The sequence below is a fragment of the Musca domestica genome, unplaced genomic scaffold, assembly GCF_030504385.1.
Source record: "Musca domestica strain aabys unplaced genomic scaffold, Musca_domestica.polishedcontigs.V.1.1 10, whole genome shotgun sequence".
Taxonomy (NCBI): domain Eukaryota; kingdom Metazoa; phylum Arthropoda; class Insecta; order Diptera; family Muscidae; genus Musca; species Musca domestica.
This window is the reverse complement of record NW_026712115.1, coordinates 8,006,409-8,019,996: the sequence shown is the minus strand read 5'-3', so window position 1 is coordinate 8,019,996 and position 13,588 is coordinate 8,006,409. Positions and strand designations below refer to the sequence as shown.

At 34.0% G+C, this 13,588-nt stretch overlaps 1 protein-coding gene across 4 annotated transcripts in view; it reads left to right on the top strand.

Moving 5' to 3' along the window:
* Nucleotides 1-8,046: 8,046 nt before the first annotated feature.
* Nucleotides 8,047-13,588, top strand: part of LOC101899409 (RING finger protein nhl-1) — a 146,900-nt gene continuing 141,358 nt past the window's right edge. For 3 of the 4 annotated variants that reach the window (XM_020036011.2, XM_059125982.1, XM_011293325.3), the window contains exon 1: nt 8,062-8,684. The gene's annotated coding sequence lies outside the window, so the exon portion shown is untranslated. Of the gene's footprint in view, nt 8,685-13,588 lie in introns of all 4 variants that reach the window. The other variant, XM_020036013.2, reaches the window with a different exon arrangement.

The following is a 13,588-nucleotide window of genomic DNA, read 5'->3' as shown; positions in this document are numbered from 1 at the left end:
TGGCAATAAATGCGACCTGTACTTTGTTTATAAAACTATATTGACAGACGGGCGGACAATCATAAATCGTCTTAGAATGTGATTCTCTTCAGATTATTAAAAGGAAATATGGGTCTATCTCGTTTCCTTTTGCCTGTTACAAACAAATGCCCAAAGACATAATACGTTGACCACATTGTGGTGTAGGGTATAAAAAAACACTACAAATGTATATTCGAAAATAGTAAGTCAAAATGGAAAAAAATCATGAAATATAAAACATTACTATTGCACATTTCAAAAGTCAAAATTAAAATGTTACGCGTTTTTGGGATTTTATGCTTTTCTGCCAAGAGACAATTCCGAATTTGTCTGAATCGTCAGAATCAGATCAGCGGTTCTTGAGTTATAAGCGTAGTAACTAACATAACTTTGTTTTATATATAGATTCCTTGTAGGTTCTAAAATTTATACTCCCAGATTTTACAAACGGAATGACAAACTTAGTATACCCTTCATACTATATTAAGGGTATAGACAGAAGGGGAAATGGGTTTGAACGTTGGAAATATCTAAATTGGTCAAGTGATTTTCAAATAAATTCCGATTCTTTCTCTTAGAAACATATGTGTTGGATATGTTTTGTTAAAATAGGGGCATCAAAAGAAATTTATTTAAGATATAGATCCTGTTATTGAACAATGCTTAAGCAGGTTTTCGTATATTTCACACGTAATGGTAAACCAACATTTATTTATTTTATTATTTATTTATTATCCATTGTTGAATTCGAGCAGGTAAAATTGGCTAAATCCAACTCATAAATTTTCCCCCAACCACCATTTATTCCGATAATCCTATCAAAAATCTGCGACGCCACACAACATTTGCTATTTGCATTATTTTAGATTCTTTTGCGGAAACGCATTGAATTGTTTCTGGGATTATCCAAAGACAACAAACGTATTTTCAAAATGCTAATGACACTCAATCAAATGACATACATATGTCACATCAAACGTATGTCGGTTGTTTTTTTTTAATTTTTTGTTTACTTTGCATTTCTTTCTTGTGGTTTGCAGCGCATTAAGCCAATGACTGGCGGGTGAGCAAAATGAGATAAAACATTTGAGAAATTGTCTATATATGTATGTGTTTGAATGCGAGGACTATGTGAATTTAAAATTGTCTAAAATATGGAACAACTTGCGGTATTTTTAAATGCTTTAAAATAACTACAAATATAACAATAACAAATAATTCGTTTGATGCCTATCAGAGGATGCGTACTTGCTTGGTTTTATAAATAAGTGGACAAAATTTATCTTTGGACAAGTATTCCAATTATGGCCATCACGTTTCCTTATTATCCGCATTTTATGACAATTTATACAACAACAATGATATGAAGCTAGTCTATGATGTTGCTACATTAGAATGGGTAAGGAGTTCTTGTGGAATTGCGGTTCAAAAAAAATTTACTCAAAACACTTCAATATTTATTTTAGATATTTTATGTTATATGACAAATTTTCAAGATTAAAATATGAACTACGAGGGCGATTCGGAAACTTCTTAGCCTATCAATGAAAGAGAATAGTTAGTTTTCAAAAATATTTTTATTTTTCAATATAATCTCCTGAAACTTCAATACACTTAGTCCAACGCTTTTATGGGAATTTGAGGTAATTTGAGGTAATACGCATCTTCATTTGAGGTAATACGCTTGCCAGCCAGGAATTTCTTTGGATTTGGGAACAAGTGAAAGTCACTGGGAGCTACATCAGGAGAATAAGGGTGGTGGTCAAGCAACTCGTACTTTAATTCGTTGATTTTAGCCATTGTTAAAACACTCTTGGGCGCAGGACATTTTTCTCGAATTTGTACATTTAATTGATCTAAAAGGTTACAATAGTAGTCTGAATTTATTGTTTTACCCTTTAGCAGATAGTCAATCAATAAAATACTTTTGAGGCCCCAAAAAAACTGTTGCCATAACCTTACAAGCCGATTAAATTGTTTTTGCCTTCTTCGGGGAACTTCCTCCAGCTTCAGTCCATTGGACTGGTTTGGATTGTTCTTTTGTCTCTGGAGTATAATGGTGGATCCATGTCTCATCAGCAGTTATAAATGACGACCAGAATAACTTTCTGAGTCGATTCATGCATGTCGTTTTATGCATTTATGTATGTCCGTCTGTCCATGTATAAAAATGCAGGTTGCATTTATTATCCAATTGAGATGAAATTTTCCACACAATTTTTTTTTTGATCCAAGAGCGAACCCTATTTAAATTGGTGAGAATTTTGCATATAGCTTCCATATATATCACCAAATGACCAATATCAATCCAAATAACCTGCAACCTGCACATTTGACCGAATTCAGTCTAGAAGCAAGTACATGAAATTAGAAGAAAATTGATTCAGATATAGCTAGAGCTCCCATATATATGTTTCATCCGATTTGTGGTCTTAAGTCGCTCACATGCGTAATATGCATTCCACAAGAATGATATATAAGAAAATACGTGTGCCAAATTTTATCGAGATCGGGTCAAATTAGAATATAGCTCCCATATATATACTTATTTATCCGATGTCAGGTCTATTGTGCACCAAATGGCTGATATCAAGCCAAATGGACTGTATATATATGTATTTCACAAGAATGATATTCGGTACCAGATAACTTATCGAAATCGGATAAGGTAAGGATATATCTTCATCCGATATCAGGTTTATTGTGCACCAAATGTGCATATATATGTTTCATCCGACCTAGGCTTCAAAGTCCCTCACACGCATAATATGCACTCCACAAGAATGATATTTGGTACTAGATAACTTATGGATCACGAAAATACCTCTATCAAATCTCATCAGATACTGCTCGAAAATACCTCAGCCAAACTTTATTGAGATTCGTTCAGATTTTTATATAGTCTCGATTTTCATCCTCATCCGATTGTACTGTTATTTCTCACCATATGTGCAATATCTGCCCAAATTGGATAGATTTTTTAAATTCAACCGAAGTTTTTCATTTGATGAAGTAAAGTACTCAGAAGGAACTCCTTGTGTGGATTTTAAGACAATTCCATTGGAAACTTGGTTCAAATCATAAAAATACCGAATACCGGGGGATACCATTATATGGGGATAAAGTACTCACAAAGAACTCCTGGTGTTGTTTTTCAGACAATTCCATTGAAAAATGAGGTTAAAATCATAAAAAACCGAATATCGGAAAGTGCCTTAATATGTGGGATATACGATAAGCAATTCTCTTCCAGGGGTAAAGTAGTCATGGAGAACTCCTGTGTAGAATTTTGGACAATTTCACTGAAAAATGTGGCTAAAATCATTAAAATACCGAATATCAGTAGGTGCCGTTATATGGGGGATATACGATATACGTGGACTTATATAGACAATTCTCTGCCAAAGGGTAAAGTACTCACAAAGAACTCCGTGTGTAGAATTTTAGAAAATTCCATAGAAAAATGTTGCTAAAATCATCAAATTACGATATCGTGGACCGATATAGCCCATCTTCGAACTTGACCTGCCCGCAGACAAAATACAGATCTGTGTAAAATTTTAGCTTCCTATCTTAATTCGTTTTGACTGTAGCGTGATTACAACATACGGACTAACGGACAAAGCTAAATCGTCTTAGAATTTTACGCTGATCAAGAATATATATACTTTGTTGGATCTAAAATATTTATTTCGATGAGTTACAAACGGAATTACGAACTTTATATACCCTCCATAGCATGTATGGTGGAGGGTATAACAATATTTTAGGAATTTAAAAATATCACAGCACCAACTCTATTGTTCATTTCCACCACAAAAAAGCCAAACAATTTCTAAAGCAGCATGTCTTTTATTTAAATTGTTTTTGAAATTTTATTGCGACTTTTGCTATCCAGCACTCCTCTTTAAGTCAACGTTCACGGTTCACGAACTTGGATGGTACGTCTTGTTGTTCTATTTATAAACGGAAAAATGTTATAAACATCTTGGCATGACACACAAATAAAGAAAATAATAAGTTGGGTGTCTGCAGACGAGAGAGTAGGTAAGAGCTTTATAAAAATAGCAGCAATGATAGGCGGGGTCAATCACTTGGCGACCTTGACAGAAGTTATCTTAATATATTGACGATTCAATAATAAAAGAAAGCGGAGCTATTGCAAAGACAATAAATGGTCAATAAATGTTGATTTACTTCCGGAATATTTGCAAATTTCCATCACACTAATATATACACACACATATATTTATGTATGTGTGGCACCCCGAACGGACATTTTCCGTCAAGTTCAATAAGAAAGCTCATCAAGATAGACAGCAACACAAAGTAGTCTCATATTTTGTTCTTGAAAAAGCAAAAAATTTTTATTTAATAACCACAATAACAATATTTTTATTGTTTAAGTGTTATAAATATAGCCATAAATACATATGTATGTGTGTATGCATGTATGTATAAAGAATTGTTTATCTGCACAGAAATAAACAAAACATCAAATTATTAAGATGTAAAAAAATCATTCAAGGTAAACAGACAAAGAATAACACGTTTGTTTAAAATTAAAAGAAAATGTAATTATTTTAGCAAAGAACGACATGTGGGTATTCTATAGATGCATTTTTTGTGTGGTCTTGGGTGTATATATTTTAATTATGAAATTTATTTAATAATCAATTGGCAAGCTCAGAATGGTAAACTAGAGTTTTTCTTAATAAAATGTTGTTAAAATAATAATAAGTAAATAGTCAATCTTTTTAATTAACTGTAAGTACGCTTGAAGCTGGATAGGAAAGGAAATGACAATTAAAAAAAAAAAAAACATACAAATATATATATATATATATATATATATATATATATATATATATATATATATATATATATATATATATATATATATATATATATATATTCCGTTGAGAATTCTAAAATCATAAAAATACCGAATATAGATAGTTAGCGTTATATGGGAGTCTATACGGTAAAGTTATATGGGGCTATGCAAAACGTAGACCTATTAAGACCATTTTCAATACCAAATGTATCTGAGTAAAATTTATCAACCTACTTTATTTTGTTCGGATGCTAGAGTAATTTCCACAAACGAACAGATGGACGGATATCGCTAAATCGACACAGATTTTATGCTGATCTATAATACACATGCTTTGACAAATTACCTAATATGGTATATAAAATTTGCCTGGAGTTCGAAGTCAATAAACTTAAGAGTTAGGCTTCATCTAAGCCGAAGCAGGTCAGTAAAAGGAAGACATCATAAACAACCTACATACACTTTTGTCAAGTTTAATTAAAATCGGGTCTGAATTATTAATAGTTCCCATAAATAACATGTGCATGTACATTTCAGGACATTTGTAGTCGATGTGACAATATCAGTCCGTGTGTCTCTACGTACGACAACTATCGAAGGAAGTATTAGATTCCTTCCAACATTTTTGTATAGATCTTAAAACCTTGCGGTTCCTTTTCCCACAAAAAATCAAAATTTTCAAAGAAAATAATTTACCTCACAACAAAATTTGATTATCCGCAAACTTTTCATATCTTTATATTAGAATCAGCCTTAGATCAGGTGATAAAATGGACGAAATCGGTGCATTCCTTTTGTTATCTCCTCCATATTTCGAAAAATTAATGTTTTTTTTTTTTTTTTTTGTAAAATAATACTTCCAACTACATTGCATCTAGTGTGAATATAGAAAAGGTCGACCCATATCTTCCTATACCTCCCCCACAAAATTTCAAAGATGTTGTGAACATTCACTAACATAAAATTTAAAATTAGTGTCCGATTTTATTTAAACTGTGCAGTTACTAATATCATTATCAATATTCGATGTGAAAACAAAATATATCGGTGCACTCTTTCTGGTACCTCCCCTCACAATGGTCATGAACTCACAAACTTCTGGTTTGTAGTCGGAGGCGACGTTATTCATTCATATTTGGCTCTAGGGACAAGATCGCCTCTATACGACGACGTGGACCTGCATAGGCAACCTTTGCCATAAGCTATTGCAATATTCAAATGCGAAACTTGAAAAAAAATCTGTTTATAATGTAGCTAAAATCATCAGAATACCGAATATAGGGACCTGCGTAGACAATTTTCTGGCATAGGCTTCATTTCCACTACGAACTTCAAATGCGAAATTTGAAACGATTCCTGTAAATAATGTCGCTAAAATATGCTATATGCTCTCGGTAAGAATGATATTCGACAGCATTCAGATACAACCGAAAATTTGTATAGACATCGAATCGTTTATAGCTATACCCCCTTGTGTATGTTTCATTCGATTTTATATTAAGGCGTTCTTAAAGTTACAATATGCACCGTATAACAATGATATTTGGTTTATAGCAAAAATATCTCAGCCAAATTTAGTTAAAGTTAACATTAAAATTTAGATAGAGATGTTGATTGATGTTTATTGAGCTGCGATGTTAGCTCAAAGAGTTCGATAAAGGTCCGTCGATATGTCTGGCTGGTGCGCACGATATCTCTTGAAGGGAGAATCCGATGACGTCCCCAAAAAAGCTTGAAATTGTCGAAGAAAATATTTTGCTTTTTAAAAAGAAAAATGTTCATTCGATTTTGCCCAAATTCTAATACTTTCATCAGTGGTGGATCAGGTGCGAAAATGGACCATATCGACTCACTCATTAAGCACCTTCCCCCAAAGGGTCAAACATTTCAATAATTATAACTCTTATAAAATGCGAAATAAGAATCCAATTCCCTTCAAATTTGACACATCCCAATATCTTTAGTGAAGATGGTAGATATTGGACCACTCCTTCTGGACAAAATGGACAATATCGGGCCAAGGTCTGGTGCCATGATGGAATACATCGGTCCACTCCTTTTGGTACCTCCCCCACAAAAGGTCAAAATATTCAAAAAATATTTCTGCACAGAAAGAGAAGAAATAATAAGATTTTGTTCCAACTTTGCAAATCCTAATATTTCCGTCAGTGCTAGGTAAAGTGGATAATATCGGTTCACTCCATCAATTACCTCCCCCACAAATGGTCAACATTTTGAATAATTACAACTCTTATAAAATGTGATGTAAGAGACCGATTGCCTTAACATTGTACACATCCCAATATTTTTATAAACCCAAGATCTGTTGTTAAGATGGAATATATCGGTCCACTCCTTCTGGTACCTTCCCCACAAAAGGTCGAAATTTTTAACATTTTCTAAAAATTATCACATTTCAAGGTGAAGGAAGTAACCAAAGTGGTCCAAGGTTGGCACGTCGCAATATTTATGTCATTTTTATTCCATTCCGATACGATATGGACAATATTGGCACATTCCTTCGGAACCTACTCCAAAATTTTAATAATCAGAACAGAAGTCAATATACATTTAAATTACTGAACGTTGGCTGAGGGTGTACATCTGTCGGCAAAACCGACTGAACATTTTTAACTTGTTTTGTACAAATTTTAGACTATACACATAATTGTCTCCCAAATTGATCGTTGGTGGAATTTTCTTAGTTGATGATAAAAATTAGTTTCCTCCTCTTCGGCAAATACCGGGATGATAATTAACCAAAAATACTTGCTCACAGTGTGTGGTGCCCAATAAAACATTCGTGAAAGTACACACTTAGTACAATATGATTTCGATTGATTCCCAAATTGGAATGAATATTTTCACACAATTTCAATCTCTAAATATATATGTATGTACGTATGTGTGTTCCTTCGAAGACGAGTGTGTTAACAAAGTGAAAGATCGCACGCCAATCTATGCCGGCAGCAGCCAGCCAACCAGCCAAGAACAATAACAACAGCAGCTGAAAAATGCCTTGTTAGTTTTTCACCGTCGCCATCGGTCGAATCGGTAAGCGTCTATACCACAGGTTAGGGAAAACCATTCATTTTTCTTCGAAAGACGCTTGCGAGTAGACGTCGAAAATAAAAAAAGTGAAATACAACAATTTTTTCTTAGGCAGACTAAATAATAGAGATATAAAGTTGAATGGGAAGAGTTGCCAGACTCGACTGATGACAAAATCGCATTAAACGCGAGAGAAAAACGCAACGCTTTACGAATTTTATCTCAGAATAAGAAAACAATTTGATCGATAAATTTTTACGTTGCGTCCGTTGTCTCTTCGGTGACATCGGCGACAGCGACGGCATTAACGTGCAAATACACACAGTGTGTTATCGGGAGCTTGACGTGAGTTACGCGACGACGTGTGTTATCACCCCAATCAGTTGTTGGAAGTGTGCACCACGGTAGACAACAAGGTGTCCGTTCGTTATTCGAATACTGAAAATAAAAAAAGAATAAAAAGAAAAAGAAAAAGTGTTTCAAATCAACGCGAATTGTCTCGCGAATAAGAAAATATATACATTTTTCTTTACAAAAAATTCTGTTTCGGAATTCATATTCTTCTGAGTGTAATCGAAATATAAAAGTGTGTTCGAATACTGGTGAATAGTGACACAAATTTTGTCGTGACGAGCGGGATCCAATTGTACGGCAATTGGATAGTTCCGCCAAGTGCAGCGCTGAGGAACGCATTTCGAATGCGTTTCCCATCCAACAAACTTCTCAAATCGAAATACAAGGAGTCTAAGGATTCTCGCCAGGGGTGTGAAATAAAGTAAGTGATAAATGTGAGCAAGTGGTCCAATGTAATTTTCCATGGGCATCGGGTTAATTTGTGAAGAAGATTTGAAGCTAATTATGAAGTGATTATGTAAAAATAAAATTTCGCCTTGCTCTTAACACTCACTGGTTGTACACTCATACGCCAATGGTATGCGCAGGCACACACACACACAAACGATCTTTCCCAGCCACACAGATGCTCATCTCCCCTGACTCACGTTCACTTTCACACAGTCACACACACTCACCGTAATTTATGAAATTTATTGGATTTGAAAATGCAGTTTTATTAGTAAGAAAAAAATGAAGAAGAAGACGAAAATATACAACAACAACAACAAATCTTGAAATTCTTTCATCTTTCGTTTGTTCGCTTCATGGGGATTTATAAATACTTTTTTTCTTCTGTACACAATTTGTTGTTGTTGTTGCTCTTATTTTTGTTGTGAATTTGGTTTAAAATAAGAATCGAAAAATGCTATTTTGTTTTTGTGTTCTCATTGAAAATACATATATCTACAGTTTGGTGATTTGTTATTTATACGGAAAGTGATTGGTATGTGTGTGTGTGCGCGATACTCTTCTCCTTCTAGTGGGAGCGAAACTAGGAGGGAAGAGGAGTCTTCTTAACTAAACATTAACAAGTGGGGAATATGTTTGAGATATGGATTGAGTTCGGAGAAAAGTGTTGGAGTGGTTTATTAAGTTCTACAAAATATATTTTTAATCTTTTGTGTATAATTTTGATCCGATATAATTATGTATATGCGATGCTAATTCTTTGGTATGGGGAATGATTGAGGAATGATGATGAAAATAGAAAGTTCACCATATGTGGCGGCACAATCATGTATTTAACTTTTAAAAATTGCAACACATTTTCAATTCTCAGAAAATGTTTTATCAATTTAATATTCTAGTTTTGGACCTGCTATTAGAATTCCATATTTTTTTACTTCTTTTGAAACACAATAAAGAATATAATTACCTAGTCAACCCGTATGCAGCTCCTCGAAATACGCATTTCCATATCCTTCCATCTGTCTGTCCGAATTTAGCTTCCGAATGGAATGAAGTAGGTGAACAACATTTTACTCAAATATTTGTTATACCCTCCATCATAGTATACTCTCCATTTGTAACCTATCGAAATAATAATTTCAGATCAGTCTTTTGCCTGCAGGCAGGACAATTTTGAAGGTGTGCTAAATCGGCCCACGATATCGTATTGTGCACACATAACGGTACTTCTAGATATTCGGTATTTTGATGATTATAGCCACATTTTTCAATGGAATTGTTTGAAATTCTGCATATGAAGTTCATTTCGGGTACTTTATCTCTCTGAAGGAGAATGGTCTATATAGGACCACGATATCAACTAGCCCCTATTTAACGGTACCACCCGATAATAGGTATTTCGATGATTTTTGTCAAAATTTTCAAATGATTTGGCTGCAATCCGATATGTGAACTACTTATTAGGTACTTATGACTCTGACAAAATTTTTATAAATATGCCTACGATTGCATATAGTCGCCATATAAAAAAATCCAGAAGTACTTTCCTGTTTTTAGTCCACTTTTTTTTGGAATTGTCTAGTTTGTCTTTCTTTAGCCGAAAATTGTTTATATAGGTTCACGTATTAGCTCATCTCTATATAATGAATAAATTTAGTCAAATATTTCAATGGGTTTATTCCTCATAATAGCCAGCATATTGGTAATTTGATGAGGTTTCCTGAATAATCTTAATAAACAATAATCATCTTGTATTAATGCATCTTTTTGGGTTATATTCTTTCAAATTAGCCTTTTTTAATGGATATCTTAGGAAAAATATATAGTAAATAGCAAAGGTGAACGTAACTGTTTTTTTTTTACTTTTTTATACCCTCCACCTTAGAAAGGAGGGTTATTAACTTTGTCATTCCGTTTGTAACATCCTTAAATATTCGTCGTAGACCGCATAAAGTATATATATTCATAATCAGCATAAAATTCTAAGTCGATATAACGATATCCGTCTGTCTGTCTGGCTATTTATCTGTCTGTTGAAATCACGATACAGCCCACATTAATTGACGTAGAGCGCCAAAAATTAGCAGAGCAATTTGTGTTGTGTCTAGGATAGTTGGTATTGAAAATGAGATATATCGGTCCACGTTCTGGTACAGTCCCCATATAACGGTACCTCCCGATATTCGGTATTTTGATGGTTTTTGCCACATTTTTTCACTGATTTGTCTAAAAATTGGTATTTGTGGGTCATAATGGGTCCTAGTTCGTATGGCGAAACATTGTATGTATAGGTCCACGTTTTGATATAGTCCCCATATAACGGTACCTCCCATCCGGTATTTTGATGACTTTTGACACATTTTTTCAAGAATTTATCTGAAAATTGGTAGTTGTAGATCATAATGGGTCCTAGTTCGTGTGGCGATTCATTGTAATTATAGGTCCACGTTTTGGTATAGCCCCCATATAACGGTACCTCCCTATATTCGGTAATTTGGTGATTTTTGTCACATTTTTCACGAATTTGTCTGAAAATTGGTATTTGTAGGTCATAATGTGTTCTAGCTCCTTTGGCGAAACATTGTATGTGTAGGTCCACGATTTAGTATAGCTCCAATATAACGGTACCTGCCGATATTCGGCATTTTAATGGTTTTTGCCACATTTCTTCTAATGTTTACTTTGCCCTAAGGTGGAGGGTATTAAAAGTTTGGCCCGGCCGAACTTAATGTTTTTTTACTTGTTAGTATTGAAAGTGTGATGCATAGGTCCACGATTAATTATATCTCTCTTTAAAAGAAAGAAACCATCCGATATAAGATTAGTATAGCTCTCAATACTGGCTCTCAGTACCTCTAGACATATTTTAGGAAGCGTAACTTTCCAAATGGTGATACTAAAAGTTCAGCTCAGTCTAACTTAACATAATTGATCAACTCTGGTGTAGTAAAAACTCTCGGATTTTTTCCAAACGTTGGTATTTGCACCATGATTCCGGGAAAGTTTTTCCTTCTTAAGGGACGGATCAAGAAGGAAAGGGCTATTATTCTCCATTTTGAATCTGACCTAAGTCTGATATAAGTGACGTATATATATTGCCCAAAAATTAAGTTCTAATAAACAACACCAACATAGACCTCAATATCAAAATTCTGAGCTTTATTCCTTCACCCGATGCCAAACTTAGTACTTTTCAAACAATTATAGTACACATTTCCAAAATTACCTTCCTATCTTAAACACAAATAACAGCAGTTACATCCACATTACATTTCAGGATTTCAGACTATTCTTTCACACAATACCAAATTTAGTACATTTCGTATCAATATCAAATTTGAGAAAACTTAGAACTATTTAGTACTTTTCGATCAATTACACCTAACCCAATACAAAATTTCGAAATTGTATTTTGGGTTTGCGCATTTGTTTGTAACATGGAGGAGGAAGCGAGATAGCCCACATCAAATTTGGTGAAAAGTTGTTCACATTCGCACCACGATGTGTGGAGAATGATATTTGGTTCCAGTTATCTTATAGAGCTCGGAAATACCTCTTTTATCAAGATCGGTTCAGATTTGGATGTAGCTCCCATATAAATCTTCAATCGATTTCAGGTTAATTGTGCACCAAATAACCAATATCTGTCCACAAGTCCTGAATTTTGGTACATCCGATCGAATTTAGTCAAGAAGCATTCGACCTTCGTAATATGCATTCGATAATAATGATATTTGATTGCAGATATCTTATAGAGTACGGAAATACCTTTGACAAATTTTATCAAGATCGGCTAAGATTTGGATATAGCTCCCATATATATCTTTAATCCGATTTCAGGTTTATTGGGCAAATAATGACTAATATCAGCCCAAATGGAGTGAATTTCGGGACGTACTTTTCCATTTTGTGGAACTCGGCTCCGACATATATCTTTTTAATATAATCCATCTCGAAGTGGTATCATGCACTCTATAGATATGTTATTTGGTATAATAACGTCCGTCCAATTTAGTGAAAATCGATTCAGAGTTGGATATGTCTCCCATATATTAGTTCCCCCTGAAACAAAACTGTAACTGCTCTCAAGCCAAGTATTGATAGGTGATATGACCTACTTTAAATAAATTCTTTTGTTATGGGAGCTCTACTAAATATGTATAGTGGTGTAGGCTATCATATAGTCGACCCCGCCCGACTTTTTAATTTTCCTTACTGGTTATTAATATAGATATAGGTCCACGTTTTCGTATAGTCATCATATAATTGTAGCTCCTTATTTTCACTATTATGACGAACTTAGCCCCGTTTTCTAAGGGATTTACTTAAAATTGGGCATTTGGATTTTGTATATGGTTTTACTCCTGTGGCAGAACAGTTTTAATACAGGTCAACATTTTTCTGTAGCCCCTCTCCTTACTTTCCAAACGGTGGAGTGTATAAAAAGTTTGACCCTCCCGAACTTTACTACATTTTTTACTTGTTTTATTTAAATTTTCAACAGAAATGTTGTCTCAAAATTTCGACGATACAATTAAATATTCTTCTTACTAAATTTTCAATCGATTTTCCTAATTTAGTGTGTCGAACTTAATTAATTACCCCCAAAAATCTGGGGCAAAGTTAATGAAATGCATTATGTACGAATATTCATATTCATGTTTTGGAGTCTGTGCCGGTAATTGGGTAATCATCTGTTATATTTGTACTCAATATTTGTTATTTGACGGATGCAATATTTGTGTGGTACACACTTCCATATACAAATAAGTGGGGACGACCGAGTGTCTACAGCTGGCACCAAATGGCGCATTAACCTTTATGCTGAAATATTTTAATTAATGTGCCAAATTTGTTAAACGAACCGTGCCAGAT